This window comes from Triturus cristatus, chromosome 2_1 (genome assembly GCF_964204655.1).
Source record: "Triturus cristatus chromosome 2_1, aTriCri1.1, whole genome shotgun sequence".
NCBI lineage: Eukaryota > Metazoa > Chordata > Amphibia > Caudata > Salamandridae > Triturus > Triturus cristatus.
Window position 1 is genome coordinate 410,174,361 of NC_140581.1, and position 18,734 is coordinate 410,193,094.

Consider the following 18,734-nt stretch of genomic DNA (forward strand, 5'->3'; position numbering starts at 1 on the left):
AAGTAGTTTAGTCCACTTTTACCACGGTGTGTAGATAGTTGTTCACAGGGTCCTCATGAATTGCCGCTTGATCTCCAGACTGTTAGGCAAGAAACATGTCGACCATTTTAAAGTAGAACGCAGCTATTCTGAACTCTTAATTCAGTTAGTCGCCACTACTTTCCTATATTTTAACCAGGTGGGGAGCCAACAAGAATAAATTCGCTCATTGGACTACCCAACCTGTTTTATCCTTTACTTTCACTACACTACATCTACACCTTCTAGGCCCCTCACCCCCACGCCACCACTTGACGGGTCCAATTCTACTGACCCGTCAAGTTACTGCATACCCTTTTCTCTAGTACTTGTTTGGGCATGTATGCTGGACCTTACTAAAAGCCTTCTGTCCCCCTCTTTGAGATTTCCATGAATGCATCCACATTTCTTTGTGTGATCAAGGGTCTTCCAGGTGCAGAAGAAATATTGAAAGTACAATTAATGTTATTGACATCACATTTTGCAAGACTCACGTACATCATTGCTGGCTTAATCATACAATTTCATTCACTGTAATAATCAGGTGTGGTGCCATGTTAAATACATGTTGCAATCTGCTAAACCTGTATTACCCAAAACACATGTCACGTTCACCCTGGTAGCCTAATAGACATCCCTGCCACAGTCTGAGTGACATAACATACTATGACCTGTCCCACTGCTTTAGGAATGACACATTTGCTCACACACCTCAATAGACGTGATGTTTTTAGGTCAAATATGTTTTCCAACTACACACAGGTGTATCACGAGCTTTGGCATGTTGGTGACCCACATTGTGTATTTCACAGAGATTGTCAGCCAGTTGATCATGTGAAGTGTACCAATATCAAAGCATGTAGGGGTCGTACAGTAAATCATGACAGGTATGCATTTTTGCCATATGGCAATTTCCATGATGGGTGCATATATGTTGTGCTCAACCAAATTAGTGTCTTGTGCATTCATGTAATACGATGTTGGTCAAGTACTTACCACATTGCCTGGCGAGGATGAGTCCAAAGTGATCCATTAGGTCCCCCTCACTGACAACACAGTCCTGCCACAGAGGCTTCCACTGCTGGACAGTCCTGTTCACGCCAAACATGTTGAGCCTCTTCTCTCAAATGTGCTCCCATCTCACTTTACGGACATTGACATTGTATCTCTGTAGGATATGTCCCCCAGCCTCTACCATCTTGGGCAGGTACAATTTAACAAGACAGAGGAAGGCCCCCAAGTCCCCCTCCGACATCCTGCTCTCTCTACCCTGACCCAACATCCCCAAATACAATGTTGACCCCAGGCAAACAACAACACAAACCACAATTAACCCCTAATAACTATGGAAATGTACAAAGATACCCCAGAGATGTACACCCGACAAAACAATCAGTCAGTTGCAAAAAACACATATGGACGGAGACACAGGACTAAAAAAGGACAGTATGGACAGTACACTACACACAGAACTCGCTCCAAAACACCAAGACCAGCAGACACCTTCCAGCACCTCCCAACTCACAAAAGACAGCAACAGTGTGGCTGAAAGAGAAAGGGAAAGTGTACTGTACTCCTCCATGGGACAGGATGCAGACTGACATCATTAGTTGCCAGTTTGCAGCCCATTTTCATGGTTTGCGATGAAATTACACATGCCTAGGGAGTGAGCGTGAAGAATTCATGTGTATATATGCATTTTGCGACAATTTTTCGTGAAGATTAGGAAAAATATTACCGCTAACGTGGATTTGCGTTGTTTCTTTTTCACGCTTATTGATACTTGATCAGTACATGTACCATTTCATAAGATTTGTCTGGACTAACAGCACAATATGTATTTTTGATTTGATCTGTGTGTTGTATTTTTGTGTAATGTACCTGTACTGTACAGGTATGAGTGGTCCTGAGCTATTAGGAGGCACTATTTACTCACATTGATGTCTGTTCATGACTGGTCATGTGTGTAGGTAGACACATGCCACAGTGTCACACATTAGGGCTGGCATTGGTTGTATGTGTCACTACCTGTGAGCCTCTTACATCACACATTGCTGTGGTGTCTGTGCCTGTTAGATTAAATGTACTTGGCCAACAGGTAGTCACTATTTGTCTATGATATTTTCAAAGCAGCATGCAATGCACAGCTATGACTGCACATTGACATTGGAGTATATGAATAGCTGGAGACTCAGAGGGGGACATTGATGACAGTCTGTGCTACGGCACTCATGGCTTCATTTTCACAAGATATGTCTATGCATATGTCAATATGACATGGTCTCTGGTCGGTGTGCAATGACCATCTCCATTGTCAACATTACCAAACATGCTATCCAAGGCGTTACATGGTGTGAGAATGTTCTTGTGCATGCAACATCACAAGATAAGTCCAGCATGTAAGCAATGAGCTAATATTAGCTAGTATGGTAATTTATGTTATGACTGGACAGATAAAATTGATAGTTAGTTTTGGTGTTGTGTCTACATATATTATTAGTACCCTATGGGCTACAAGATCTTACAAGGACAGTTCAGATAATGCATACTTAAATGTGTGTAACAGATAGCCTAGTGGAACAGAAATCTCAAAATTATGCATAGCACTACATGCCCCACTCAGCCATGGACAAGCATGTTGAAGACCCAGATTCACATGTGAACATGTCATTGCTACTTTGGGATGGCAAGGCAGCACTTTGCATGTCACAGTCCTTGCAACAGTTAAAGTAATGATGCCTGTAAGCACAAGCAGTCCACATGGCCTGAATATCATACTATGTCTTTGTATGAGACCCTGGTGTCTAGACACAGATACTGCTGAGTTACAGCAGACTGACAGGGATGGCAATGCCTGCATTGTGCATGATTTGGTGGGCTAATTTTCTTGCCATTCTTGCGTGATCAATGAACATTACCTGATGGCAAGGCTTGTTATGTTATTGTTTTAACATCACTGACATGTGAAGTATGCATGGTGCAACTTGTGTTGATCATTGAAGGTGCTACTTGTTATGTACAAATGTTAGTGTGCATTGCAGGACACACAACATGAGGACACTGATGTAACAGGGTAGACATCATATCTCCTTGACTGTCCTCTCAATGTCATTAAGCAAGAGTAGGTTGCGCTGTCCGTCACTGTCGAGGATGAGGCCCATGTGCTCTACAAGACTTGTGATGCAGGAGACATGTGATTAGGCAAATTAGAGTATCCACTTGCATCCCCTGTATCAGTATTTAAAATGCATAGTTTGCGTACCATGCTGTACCCTGGTTTACATTTTCTGTACTCTCCAAGCATTATGCTGGCTGAGTCAGTGAGTCAGAGAGAGTGTTGTGTATTGACGCTGGCTGTAGTATTGAGTTGTTGGAAATGGTTGGGTGTGAAGCAGAGAAGGGCCAGGGGCTGTTTCTGAACATTATCCGGAAAAAGACAGCTTATACCGTACAGTTTTCCATGGCCAATATGGGATATGTGATCTGCTTGCCAATGTTGCCATTCATGAGGTAAACATGTGGTGCAGCCTACAATCAACACGTTAGGGAGCACTCTGTTGTATGTTGGATTTCCCTGGATGATATTGGAACACATATTTATTTCAGGCATACTCCTGACTGTGGTGGAGTGTCTTGGTGTCCACACTGTACTGTTACATGAATCATACATGATAGCTGGCCAGCTTGCACAACCCCATTTCATGATGAGATTTTCTGCATTGCTTGATAGATGCAACGATGCAACATTGTGTGACATTAACATTTCTTCTTAGAAGCATGCTTGCCTTTGTGTTGAACTGTGCCTGCAAATATGTTGCTATTTAGATTGTTGCAGTTGTGCTGAAGTGCAAACACACACACATCATACATATTACATGTGTGAACATGCAATTATAATCCAGATCTAGGTTATGCACCTTCTGGGGGCTATGATGAATCATTTCATGACCGTATGACCTCAAACAATCTCCATTGCTGTTGTCATATGTTTCATGTTGTTGGGATGTTATTGCTGTACTGATTGTATTCCCTGTATCACTTCACTAATATGTATGTATGTTCTCTGTTTTGGGTGTGTGAACACACAGCTAGAGTTCTTGGGAGAGTATGTAGCCCATTTTACACCTTCATTGCCATGAGGCTAGCTTGTTGTGGCACATGTGACTTAGACAATTCATTGACATTGCCTTGGCAGGTACATGGTCCTACATACATGTTGTTGTGTGCTGCTGTCCAGCAATTTGTCCCATGTCTGGCATTTATTTCATTGATTGTGCTTATGAGACTATAGCATTGACAGGTTATTGCTGTCTTGTAGAATGATACATGCACAGTGAATGTTGCATGTCATTTGACTATTGATCGTTACAATGGCACGTGTCAGCTTTTGAGTTATTCTTGATTTCATTTTTTGTTTCACTGTGTGTGCTTGGTGTTTGAGGTATTCCCAGAACTGTAATGACACACCAGTTATTGTATCTGTACTATCATCTGTAATTTCAATCTCCAAACCCAGAAGTGGATGCAGTACAGATCTGCAATGTATATTTGATACTGTTGTCACTCACCTTTATTCCTGTGTCATTGGATTCACAGATTTGTTTGATTGTACATATTATGATGGTTTCCAGCTATGTGGACACAGCTACAGTGTCACAGCAGACACACAGTGTTTGTTGTACCACACTCTTAGACATCATCAGACATGTATGTGCTCCTGGAATGACACTGAGGGACCATACACATTGATTTGCTCATATGCCCAATACGTTGTAACAACCCCTATCTTCGTTTGATTGCTGTTTTGTTCACTGCTATATGTGATAGCTGTGTGACACATTTTTTTTAGTTACCCTTCACTTAACAGATGTATGATCTTCTGTGGGAATAACCCATGCATACAAGACTTTTGTGCAGTGATATTGTAGTTTGGCAATTGACATTTGTTGGGTTTTTAATAGAGAAAACCATGTGATGGGATATTTGTTTATTGTTATTATGTAAAAACAATTCTGATGATTTGATCCTTTCTTGCTGTTCCAGCAGCAGAAGCTATGGTGTGTCTAGCATCTGCCACTTTGTCCTGGCCATTCGCGGGATTTTTCTGCTCCTCCTGGTCTTCATCCAATGGCCTGTTTGTGTGTACACAAATATTGTGCATAATGCAACATGCCATTATGATCTTGCAAACATGTTCAGGACTGTACAGAAGTCTGCCCCCTGACATGTCTACGTACTGGAACCTGCATTTGAGGACTTAAAATGTCTGTTCAACAATGGCCCTTGTGCGTCCCAGTGCAACGTTGTAGTCTCCCTCAGCCTGGGCATCATCAGCCATGTCGAGAGTGCATATCCTTGATCACCTGAAACAGATTAAAGAGATATGTGTCCATTGTTATTTGTGCCTGCTGTGTTTGTAGAGTGACTTTTTAGGTGTGTGTGCATTATGTAACTTTGTGCTTTCTGGTATGTCATGTGGAGTTTCCGACAATTTACCAGCATCACTGAAATTAACTTGCCTATACTTAACAGCCTACAAATCACCATGTTGTCACTGTCCAGGTCCTGTGTATTACCTCCATGTTGTGATTGTCAGGATGAAGGGGTAACTAAAAAAGTAAATGATAGTTTCTGTACAGGCCTGTTCCACAAACAGAACATCTCCTGTGCACATATTGTAGAGGGTGCACCATTGGCACATGTGCCTGATTAAGTATCCACCTTGACTTTTTGATGATTACTATGTTGAAACATCATCTAGGTACCTCATTGGGAGTGATTGTGCTGAGGGTAGCTGAGAGTGAAAATCCATGTATGCTAAACATTGAACTCATTGTGGGGGTCTTTACCTCCCCCTTGCCCCCAAGGTGGGTCAAGGTCTAAGTGACAGTGGCACTGCTACCTGGTGCATTTGACTTACTGGGACATGTGAAGACAACATACATTTGCATTGATGTACTTGTGCATGAGTTGACTTTGACTCTGCATGTATGCATGTTGGGGTAATACACATCAATTTTGACATGTGTGCGTCTGTTCCCAATCAACACACATTACGATTTTTGATCTTGTGCATCAGATTGCTACCCCTCAACAGGGGAGGCATGTGGATGCACAGCATATGATGAGAATGTGATTTGGGTGGTTTGTATGCTCTTCCTATGCATGCCCCATTCTGCAACAACACAGACTGATGTTTAAACAGATTTGGTGATTATTTGTGTGCAGTTGGTGCTCCCTTCATGCAGCACTACTTGCAGACCCATGATGCAGGTACACCCGTTGCATGGTGCATGGCTGACTGTGATTTTTTCATGTTAGCTAGTTGTGCACTAGTGAGAGCAGGGTGATATGTCATCTTGTTGTACAAATGGTACATGTGTTGATTTCAAGATGTAAGTAGCACAGCAGAAGCATATATACTGTGTCATGTACTGCATTGATTATTTTTAGTTTTGTCTGAGGAGTTCTGAAAAATCTATATTCCAAGGGTGCCATAGTGGTTTGTGTGAGATTTTCCTGGCTACTCCCTTGTTGGGCTGTCTTACATATGTCTTGATTATTTTGCATTGTGTGCTTTGTATATTGTTTGGACCTGTTTCGAGGTATGTCGTATTGCATTGCCTACATGTGCATTCTCACATATTTTAGCTACATGCTTGTGTACTTGAGGTGCGCGGTGTTTTCAGTTTGTACTTACCAACAAGCAATCCATTCCCATATGTGCCATTCTGAAACTTATGGCAGTAATGATCGATTGGCAACAGATGTAGGAGTCATGCACACTCCCAGGGAACTTAGCAACAACATTTATGAACAGGCCCAGGTGGTCCACAATTGCCTGAACGTTCATTGAGTGTGCATGCTTCCTGTTCCTGTATATACGTGCAGTGTCCTCAGGAGGCAAAAGTAGAACAGGTGTGCAGTAAATTGCCCCCAACACATGCGGAAACCCAGCAATGCCATAGAAGCCTGGCTTGTTGTCAAGTTGTTCCTGTGCAGTGTTGGGAAAGTGTAGGCTCAATAGTGTCAGGATGATAATGGCATTCAGGACATTTGGGAGGAACCTGGAGAAGGCTGACTGTGAGCCTCTGCCCACACTGGCAGTGATTGGTTGGAAGGTACCAGAGGCCAACATGTGCAGAACTGCAAGTAGCTTTATCTGCGGAGGGATGTTTGTGCAGTGCTGTGATGGTGCCTGCAGCCTTTACGCTATCTGTGTGAATATGCATAAGATGGAGGTGCTTTTCATCCTGTAGTGGGCTATCACATCCTCAGGGTGATGCGTTAGCAGTAGACCCGATCTCTTCTTTGGAGCTGCATCTGTGGTGACACTGGTGGCGGTGCCGGTGGTTGTGGTCTTCTTGGGGCTCCAAGCTGCAAGAGTAGTACCTCCATGGCATCATCAGGTAAGCAAATGAGGGTCTGGGTTAGTCTCCCTTATGTTCAGGTGTGTTTGCACTATTTTTTAGACCAGCTTTTTTCTGGTCTTAAAATCCAGCTGCTAACTGGCCTTACCGGCAGTTTTTGGAAAGTATCGTCGGACCAATAAATCATTGTAAATATCGCGCAGTGGGGTTAGCAGCAATTATTACACAGGAAGACCCACCTTGCATCTAATTTACGTTAAGTCCCGTTAACAGAAGGGGCTATCCTAAAATGCACGTTTACGCCTGAAAAATGCCAATAACTGTGGTTAGCGACAACTTGTAAAGATGGCGATAAAAAAAAGCAGCTGTAGTATCAAAAAATTGATGCTACGGCGGCGCTAACCCCTTGTACATATGTTCCTTAATCTTCATGCAGTTTTCTAAGTATCATTTATTAATATGGCCCGCCTACACTAAGCACTTTTTTTAGCACTAAGCACTTTACTTTTCTTTCATGCCCACTTTTGCACATGGATTTCTAGACTAGATGCAGTACTAGTTGTTTCAACCTTACTTGGCTTATTTGTACACTGTATCGATTTGTAAACAAAAAGTGTATCATCCCCCTATGTAGGAATTTCTGGACACTGAAAAAAGGTTACGCATGCCCTCATCAGTAGCAGACTGGACTACGGCAATGCTCTCTATGCCGCAATCAACAAGAAACTACTTTGCAAACTCCAGACCGTCCAGAAAGCCGCAGCCAGACTGATCCTAGACATCCCCGTCAAAACAACATCACCCAACAACTCCGCGATCTTCACTGGCTCCCCATCGAAAGAAGAATAACCTTCAAGCTCCTCACTCACACATACAAGGCCCTCCACTACATCAGACCTGCATACCTAAACAACCGCCTCTTATTCCACGCACCCAAGAGATACCTCCGATCAGCTGACCTCTCACTGGCCACCATCTCATGCATCTACAAGACCAGAACAGGAGGAAAGTCCTTCTCCTACGTTGCTGCCAAGGCCTGGAACGACCTCCCCCTCCAAATCTTGCAAGACCCTACACTGCTCTAGTTCAGGAAAGACCTCAAGACCTGGCTCTTCAGATGACCCAGCACTCAATGGAGACGACCTCCCACCCTCTAGCACCTTGAGACCCTGACGGGTGAATAGCTGCACTTTACCAACCTTGATTGATTGATTGACTGTTAAGTATTCCCTAACTAACACTGCAGCATAATCAAGGACATTAGAATTGTCATTAAGTATCACTGTTAATTATCTGTGGCATCAAGCTCATTTATTTTATTTATGTACCTAAATTTAGCAGTCCATGTGTAGCATTTGCTATAACACAGAGTAAAGAAAGGGCAATGTGTCAACCTATGAACATCTGTATAACTAACACATATTGTGAAAACAATGTTAGAAATCTGTTTGACAATGATACTACACATAACACACATGGTCTGCCATGTATCAGTAATAGTTAGCAATTGACAGTAGTCCTTTATTTTCACTTTCAGGTGACCAGGGATATGGGGTTCAGCTGTGAGTCGTGACCCCATACGCCCCCCATACTGAGCCGGGGAAGGCCTATAACCACGCACTCAGCAAGACATGGCATATTGTTGAGTGAACCTTCGGCTTGCTCTAGGCCAGGTTCTGCTGTCTGCACATTTCCGGGGGTAGATTGCTCTACTAGTTGTGTGCAAAATAATACTGGTGTGAACCATACTTCACAAAATAAGTGTGCAGATTAACGTTCCCTGGCACCGGGACCTACAACAGCAGGACCGATGGAGAAGGAGGATGCCAATGGTGGACACATACTAAACACTACTGCTGGCAATCACGGATTGCACAAACATTATGCAGCATTTATTTATTTTGTCCACATGTTCAGGAATGGAACATTAACTGACATGTCATAAGGCTTCAACATGGCAGTAAATGTTTCAAACCATTGCTTGTCCATGCATTTATGTCACAGTCCCAGGAAACATCTACTTCACACATCTCATCAACTAAAAGTAGCCCTCTGAAGTTTACAATCCGGTTGGAAGCCAGGCATCATTGTCTAAGCATTAGAAACCATGCACTGTGCATTGCCAAGTCTTATGTGTCACTTGCACTTTGCGCATTTCCATAGGAATGTATCAGTAAAAAACATGCTTGAGTAGGAATGGTGACGCTTTTCTAGGTAAGGTGGCTTTTTAGTAATAAGTGCCACGCTTTTATAGGAAAAGTGACGCTTTACCACTAAACATGACACTTGAGTAGCAAAGGTGAGACTCGAGTAGGAAAGTTGACACTTTTCTAGGAGAGACGACTTTTCAGTTGTAAAAATGGCGCTTGTGTAGGAAAAGTGACAATTTGCCATTAAACGTGACACTTGTGTAGGAAAGGTGATACTCTAGTAGGAAAATTGACACTCTTCTAGACAAGGGTGACTTTCTAATAGTAAACATGATGCTTTTGTAGGTAAAGTGACGCTTTACCACTAAGCGTGGCACTTGAGTGGAAAGAGCGTTGAGCAGAAGCCACGCATCAATGCCAAACTGTCAAAAACAATGTATTGGCATAGTGTAATTCACGACTTGGCTATCTCTCTGGCGAAGCATCCGAAAAAACAATATTTTAGTAGGGAATATGGTGCATGCATCAGAACCGTGACATATCCACATAGGAAATAATGCAATGGCTCAGTCATGCTACAAACCAGTAAGTGTGAAGTTCCTTTTACTTTCACGTACTGTCTTGTCTGTGCTGGCTGGTGGAGGTGTTTGTTGTTTGCTGGAAAGTTTGGTACTGTTTCTAGGTCTTGTTAGTGTCTGTGCTGTCCCTGTTGTCCCAAAACTGTCACATTTGTCCTGTAATTTTAGTTTGTGGTGATTTCTGTAGTGTATTGTGAGGTGTTTGTCTCAATAGGGGTTAATAGTTATGAGGTAGGGAAAAGGATAGTGTTGTTGTTGTTGGGTTTACAATGGCTAGTGGGGGTAGGGCGATGTCGGCCAGGTCCAAGAATCTGACAAAAGAGTTTGACGGCCTGCTGTGGCCATTTGTCAAGTACTTGCCCAACATGATCGAAGTGGAGGCAAGGTTAGCCAAGGCTACCCAGTCCATGAGAGGCGGCACCGGTGGGAGAAGGTTCAGTATCAGATGAGCTGAGTCTTTGGTGTAGAGCATACCGTCCACCAATACAAAACAGCAGTGGGCAGATATCGTGAGCTGGGAGTAGGATCTCCTGGATCATCTGGGGATAGACGTTGGTGGGGCTATTGGTATCTTCCTATGTATGATTAGCTTTTACTTGTGTGGCTGTAGCAAAATACTCTTAGCGATTTTGTTTCTGGAAGGGCCAGCTATGGCTATAGGTTACTACGGCATGATAAGGGCTAACTCTCTTACATACACTGAACATGCCACAAGGGCCAGTTCATAGGGGCATTACAATAGCCTAAACAGACCATGCAGTGCAGAGGAGGACCATAGGTGATGCACGACTCAAGCTTACCTCACACCACACCGTCTCCACCATTTGTATCCTGACGCACTTCGCATGCCCCCGATGTCAAACCCCGAGGCAGACTTTAAGGACATGTTCTGGGATTGCCCCACCATTCAAAACTACTGGGATCAGATCCACCAGACGCTTAGGGCGACGACCAACATCCAGTCTCTGTCCACGTGGGAGGCGTGCGCCCTCGGAATCTTCTGCAGGCGGAAGACTGAAAAAGTGTAGCACCGCTTTATGTCTCTTGCTATTCTATAAGCAAAAAGGGAAATAGCTATGCACTGGCGGGCCCCAGCGGGACCTCCGGAAGCAGCCTGGGTAGGCTCCATGAAAAAATCGGGTAAGGCAGAGGAAGAGGTGCTGACAGAAGAGGAGGTAAAGGGAACCCGTAAGCATCCTATTTCCTTAGAATGGGCACAGTTAATATACACATTCACACACGAAACAACCCAGATGGAAGCACCAGTAGACTCTGAATCCCAGACCCCACACCTATCCCCGTAGGATCAATAGCGGAGGCCCCATGATGGGGCCCACCTGCCTAACTCCAACGCCCTGCAAAAGTTGTACTAGCAGCTTTTCTCTTCTACACTAGGTTGTTCCATTACAAAGGCTTCAAACTCCCCCCCATCACATAAGTACCACCACATCCCCAAGTCACTGTATCGCACAATGGCAACACCATCGTCCACACTATCGATTTTCTCGACACACAATCCAATAACTCCTCAACATCTCCTTCAGTTTCACTCCCATAGTTGACAGTTAGTAAATCCACATCAGTAGTTACGACACCGATGACAGTTAGGTGGGAATACATTCAGACAGGATTTGACATGTTAACACTGGGAAAGGTGACATAGAGTGGACTTGCAGGCATGCCCATCGGTAATATGCCCGGCTAGATCGAATGACGCTATCGGTGAAAAGCACAAGCCAGCAGGGGGGCTCCGCATAGGCAGTTTCTCCAGCGACTGGGTTTTTATCGTGGCTGTGATGCAGGAAAACTATGAATGATATGACCTACAATCATTTCGCTTCTAATGGCAATTATGAGTTAATGCATAATAACGATGTAAGATGTCAATGTGTAATTTATAATGCAAAATCCCAATAAAAAAAATGTAAACAAAAAAATAGGTGATGTACAACCCATCCTGCACTATGCAGTGAGTATTGTCGCCCAGACTGCCAGGTCATTACTGACTCAGAACTGTGTGGACCACCTGCCATGTATGTTGCAGGGGAGAGCACTCATGTGTCATCAGGCCACAGGTTGGACAGGGTGTTTCTCTCCCCCCAAATGATCACACATAAACGTCTGTTACATAAAGACATCATCATATCTTTATGAGCATGTATGGGCCTTGACCGGTCATTGTTCATTTGCAGTGCTCTGGTCACATGTAAGGGAACTAAATGAATGAGACAAACAAGCATGAGTACTGTCTGATGTGCTTTTAACATACGCATCAAAGCCTGGTACCCTTGCACCATGTTGCATGCTAGGCTGGTCTTGCACCTTGTCTGCACTCTGTGCACCTCATATGTGATGTGCCTGCTATCATCTGAATACATTGCACATGACATTCCAACTGTGCCTTATGCTACAAGTCCAACGTACAGACAATACCATGCATTTGTGAAGTCAATGTACCGTGCTTCATATGTACACAGTATACATATTTAGCATTCACAGAGCTATACACTTTGTGTTTTGTCTTGTATATGGACCAAACCCACACACCATTGGTGAGGTGGTGCATTCCGAGATCCCAATGCCCCAGGTGAGTGTCACCTCATTGTTTCTGTGATCTGTAAGGAGTGTGTGTGTTTGCTGAAAAGGGTTGCAGTAAGATGTGCAAGGGGTATCAGTCTCCGGTAACAAGCTGCACCTTACATGTGGATTTATTACAGAAGTAGGACAAAGTTGCATGTGCAAATGACAGGGCCGAATTGCCATGTGAAATCATTAGCAATGTATGCAGGCCCACATGATGCATGATAATTTGCTGTGCCACCGTTGTAGCTATGGCGTGGATACTTATGGCACATGTACCATCACCTGCCCCAAAACCTCCTGATGGTAACAAGTTCTGTCTCTCATCCATACTATGGTCCAAAATTGCCAACATGTTACCCCAAATATGGGACACAAATGTTGCGTAGTGTAGGCTGTGAACTCCCTGACACAGTATGTTTGCCCAAGTCGACATTTGAGCAGTACACAGGTGTGGCTGGGGTGTAACACATATCCCAGACCAAACCCCCAATAGTCAACAGCAAATTGAATGTTGACATGTGAACATCTTACCAATATATGTCCTCATATTATGTGTTCACATCATTCCAAGCACATGCCTGCAGATTAATGTCCTTTACGTTAATAACATTGGGACAGTCTAAATGATTGAAGGCATGTCAGACATTCGTGCCACTCAAACATCATAATATTTGGTGTACCATAAATGTACCTGTAGTCTAGCCAACGTTTGGACTCCAATGGACTTGGGTAACCATGTGAGCAGGCCCCCCCATATCAAAGCATGATTCCATCCTAGTATAGATGTGGCATATGTATATGTGAATTGGCATTGTGAACATGTATTATTCAAGATAGCATAACCAGTGGGCAAGTCACATATCCCCATTTGTTGCAGTGAGAGCATAAGTCCATTGTTCATGCCAATAGCGTACTTGGGTTCACCCCTAAGCCCACATTGATCATGATGTGTGGCAACTGTCATCCCCCATCATGGGTACGAGTGCATCTCTCAGAGTACAGCATATAGGTGGCATGTGAGATGGGGTGCCAGAGGAGAGTTTGACAAAATGGCATGGTGGTACATAGAAAGTTATGATTAAACTGAATGTGAACATGGGATGGGAGGGATGAACTTCTATCTGCCTGTCTGCTGTACATTGCTACTGCATGCAAACACATGGACATTTATGGAACTCTTTTGTGTGGCAGGTCCACACAGGCTGTGATAAACCCTACAGCATAGCAGACTAAATAGGTCTCAGTGGATGTGGGGCATGTCACCAGTCCACACATGGCAATGCTGTTTCATGCTAGACTCCTGCCCTATATATCCAATGGCCTGTAATAGACACCTTTCCATATCTTCGTAGTATTTTGTGAGACGTCAGGGCAATGTTTGAAGTACCACAGGCATGTATGCACTGTGTTGTCAGCAGACAGGTCATTCCACATTCCACCAAATGCTCTTGTTACCCATACTTCATCCCAAGGATTTCCCTGCCTTTGAACAATTTCTGGCCAATGACCTGAAAAATGCAGCTCAATACACTCACAAGTATGCACTCTACAGCATGCATGTACACAATCGTCTCTTGGAATAAGTATGAGTTGATATGCTTCTAGGTACCAATCTGTACAGGAAGCTTGGGACAGAGTATTCGGTATATTAAGGAGCACATGCTCTTGTCTGATTTTCATTAGATGCTCTATGTTATAGTGTTCCAGGTATGTCTATGTGTCAATTCTTGCAGAAGTATCCAACAGGTCTGTTGAATGGGAGGTAACTCGCCACACTCTGTCTATTTTTCAACTACCTGTCACTGAGTCAATTGTTGCTGCTACATGTGTTGCCTTGTGCATATGCCATAAAAGTGAAGCATTGCTGAGGCATAATATGTGTACTTGCTTGCTACACATCACTCATTTCACACAGGTGATTGGACATAGATTGTACCCTCTTGTATGTTGCGTAACTTTCCCCAGGGAGCACCTAGATGGACCATGTGTACCATTCCATGTGTACACAACATCATATATCCAAACCTGATTTCATATTTACATGGGTACATGATAATGTGACCAGACACTGCCATTTTCTGTACCTACAAGGTCAAACTCTGGGTAATGTCCCATTGTTATCTTAGGGGAAGTACATGTGTCTGCAGGAGAGTAGGATCTGCCTCTTTTGGTTACCCCACTTTTTGCTGCCGTAACACTGTTTTTCGACTTTAGTCTGGCTGGAGCCCTGCTATTCAAGACACCAGCCTAGCTGATCCTCTTTAAATTGATTCCTAGTACCTTAGGTACACCACAGATTGGATTCTGAGGTGCCATTATAAGTCCCTAGTATATGGTATGCTATGTACCCAGGGCATAGGTACCCCAGAGGCCTACCAGGGGCTGAAGCATGTATTATGCCACCCCTGGGAAGCCCTCCAAAATGACACCACAGGTCTGCTACTGCAGCCTGGGTAAGGTGGTGCATGCACCCCTTACACAGATATAGGCTCACTATATCTAACCTATCACTGCACATAGAAACCTATCAGCCACCCCTATGGCAGGCCTTATCAATCCTGAAAAGCGTTACAACAAACAAATGATGGACGGAATGCTGACAATGCATACATTCTCCCCCAGTCAAGAGATCTGGGTTAAATCCATCGTTCTTTTGCCCACTACGCCACCCCAGTTTAGACATGGCCATATGCAAATCAGTCTTGACCCTGTGCCTCATGGGAACAGTCCAGCCCGAACTGCCAGGCCATGTCTTCCCTGGACCGGAATCAAGCATCCTAGGACCGGTTTCTGGCTATCAGCCGTCATCAGCCAGGATAGCTTGACTCCAGTGGCGTAGTGAGCACGGGTCCCACGTCTGGGAATACCCAATCCACTTAGGGCGAAAAGCGTTACAACAAACAAATGATGGACGGAATGCTGACAATGCATACATTCTCCCCCAGTCAAGAGATCTGGGTTAAATCCATCGTTCTTTTGCCCACTACGCCACCCCAGTTTAGACATGGCCATATGCAAATCAGTCTTGACCCTGTGCCTCATGGGAACAGTCCAGCCCGAACTGCCAAGCCATGTCTTCCCTGGACTGGAATCAAGCATCCTAGGACCGGTTTCTGGCTATCAGCCGTCATCAGCCAGGATAGCTTGACTCCAGTGGCGTAGTGAGCACGGGTCCCACGTCTGGGAATACCCATCCCACTTAGGGCAAAAAGCGTTACAACAAACAAATGATGGACGGAATGCTGACAATGCATACATTCTCCCCCAGTCAAGAGATCTGGGTTAAATCCATCGTTCTTTTGCCCACTACGCCACCCCAGTTTAGACATGGCCATATGCAAATCAGTCTTGACCCTGTGCCTCATGGGAACAGTCCAGCCCGAACTGCCAAGCCATATCTTCCCTGGACCGGAATCAAGCATCCTAGGACCGGTTTCTGGCTATCAGCCGTCATCAGCCAGGATAGCTTGACTCCAGTGGCGTAGTGAGCACGGGTCCCACGTCTGGGAATACCCATCCCACTTAGGGCGAAAAGCGTTACAACAAACAAATGATGGACGGAATGCTGACAATGCATACATTCTCCCCCAGTCAAGAGATCTGGGTTAAATCCATCGTTCTTTTGCCCACTACGCCACCCCAGTTTAGACATGGCCATATGCAAATCAGTCTTGACCCTGTGCCTCATGGGAACAGTCCAGCCCGAACTGCCAAGCCATGTCTTCCCTGGACCGGAATCAAGCATCCTAGGACCGGTTTCTGGCTATCAGCCGTCATCAGCCAGGATAGCTTGACTCCAGTGGCGTAGTGAGCACGGGTCCCACGTCTGGGAATACCCATCCCACTTAGGGCGAAAAGCGTTACAACAAACAAATGATGGACGGAATGCTGACAATGCATACATTCTCCCCCAGTCAAGAGATCTGGGTTAAATCCATCGTTCTTTTGCCCACTACGCCACCCCAGTTTAGACATGGCCATATGCAAATCAGTCTTGACCCTGTGCCTCATGGGAACAGTCCAGCCCGAACTGCCAAGCCATGTCTTCCCTGGACCGGAATCAAGCATCCTAGGACCGGTTTCTGGCTATCAGCCGTCATCAGCCAGGATAGCTTGACTCCAGTGGCGTAGTGAGCACGGGTCCCACGTCTGGGAATACCCATCCCACTTAGGGCGAAAAGCGTTACAACAAACAAATGATGGACGGAATGCTGACAATGCATACATTCTCCCCCAGTCAAGAGATCTGGGTTAAATCCATCGTTCTTTTGCCCACTACGCCACCCCAGTTTAGACATGGCCATATGCAAATCAGTCTTGACCCTGTGCCTCATGGGAACAGTCCAGCCCGAACTGCCAAGCCATGTCTTCCCTGGACCGGAATCAAGCATCCTAGGACCGGTTTCTGGCTATCAGCCGTCATCAGCCAGGATAGCTTGACTCCAGTGGCGTAGTGAGCACGGGTCCCACGTCTGGGAATACCCATCCCACTTAGGGCGAAAAGCGTTACAACAAACAAATGATGGAGGGAATGCTGACAATGCATACATTCTCCCCCAGTCAAGAGATCTGGGTTAAATCCATCGTTCTTTTGCCCACTACGCCACCCCAGTTTAGACATGGCCATATGCAAATCAGTCTTGACCCTGTGCCTCATGGGAACAGTCCAGCCCGAAGTGCCAAGCCATGTCTTCCCTGGACCGGAATCAAGCATCCTAGGACCGGTTTCTGGCTATCAGCCGTCATCAGCCAGGATAGCTTGACTCCAGTGGCGTTGTGAGCACGGGTCCCACGTCTGTGAATACCCATCCCACTTAGGGCGAAAAGCGTTACAACAAACAAATGATGGACGGAATGCTGACAATGCATACATTCTCCCCCAGTCAAGAGATCTGGGTTAAATCCATCGTTCTTTTGCCCACTACGCTACCCCAATTTAGACATGGCCATATGCAAATCAGTCTTGACCCTGTGCCTCATGGTAACAGTCCAGCCCGAACTGCCAAGCCATGTCTTCCCTGGACCGGAATCAAGCATCCTAGGACCGATTTCTGGCTATCAGCCGTCATCAGCCAGGATAGCTTGACTCCAGTGGCGTAGTGAGCACGGGTCCCACGTATGGGGAATACCCATCCCACTTAGGGCGAAAAGCGTTACAACAAACAAATGATGGACGGAATGCTGACAATGCATACATTCTCCCCCAGTCAAGAGATCTGGGTTAAATCCATCGTTCTTTTGCCCACTACGCCACCCCAGTTTAGACATGGCCATATGCAAATCAGTCTTGATCCTGTGCCTCATGGGAACAGTCCAGCCCTAACTGCCAAGCCATGTCTTCCCTGGACCGGAATCAAGCATCTTAGGACCGGTTTCTGGCTATCAGCTGTCATCAGCCAGGATAGCTTGACTCCAGTGGCGTAGTGAGCACGGGTCCCACGTCTGGGAATACCCATCCCACTTAGGGCGAAAAGCGTTACAACAAACAAATGATGGACGGAATGCTGACAATGCATACATTCTCCCCCAGTCAAGAGATCTGGGTTAAATCCATCGTTCTTTTGCCCACTACGCCACCCCAGTTTAGACATGGCCATATGCAAATCAGTCTTGACCCTGTGCCTCATGGGAACAGTCCAGCCCGAACTGCCGGTCCAGGGAAGACATGGCTTGGCAGTGCGGGCTGGACTGTTCCCATGAGGCACAGGGTCAAGACTGATTTGCATATGGCCATGTCTGAACTGGGGTGGCGCAGTGGGCAAAAGAACGATGGATTTAACCCAGATCTCTTGACTGGGGGAGAATGTCTGCATTGTCAGCATTCCGTCCATCATTTGTTTGTTGTAACGCTTTTCGCCCTAAGTGGGATGGGTATTCCCAGACGTGGGACCCGTGCTCACTACGCCACTGGAGTCAAGCTATCCTGGCTGATGACGGCTGATAGCCAGAAACCGGTCCTAGGATGCTTGATTCCGGTCCAGGGAAGACATGGCTTGGCAGTTCGGGCTGGACTGTTCCCATGAGGCACAGGGTCA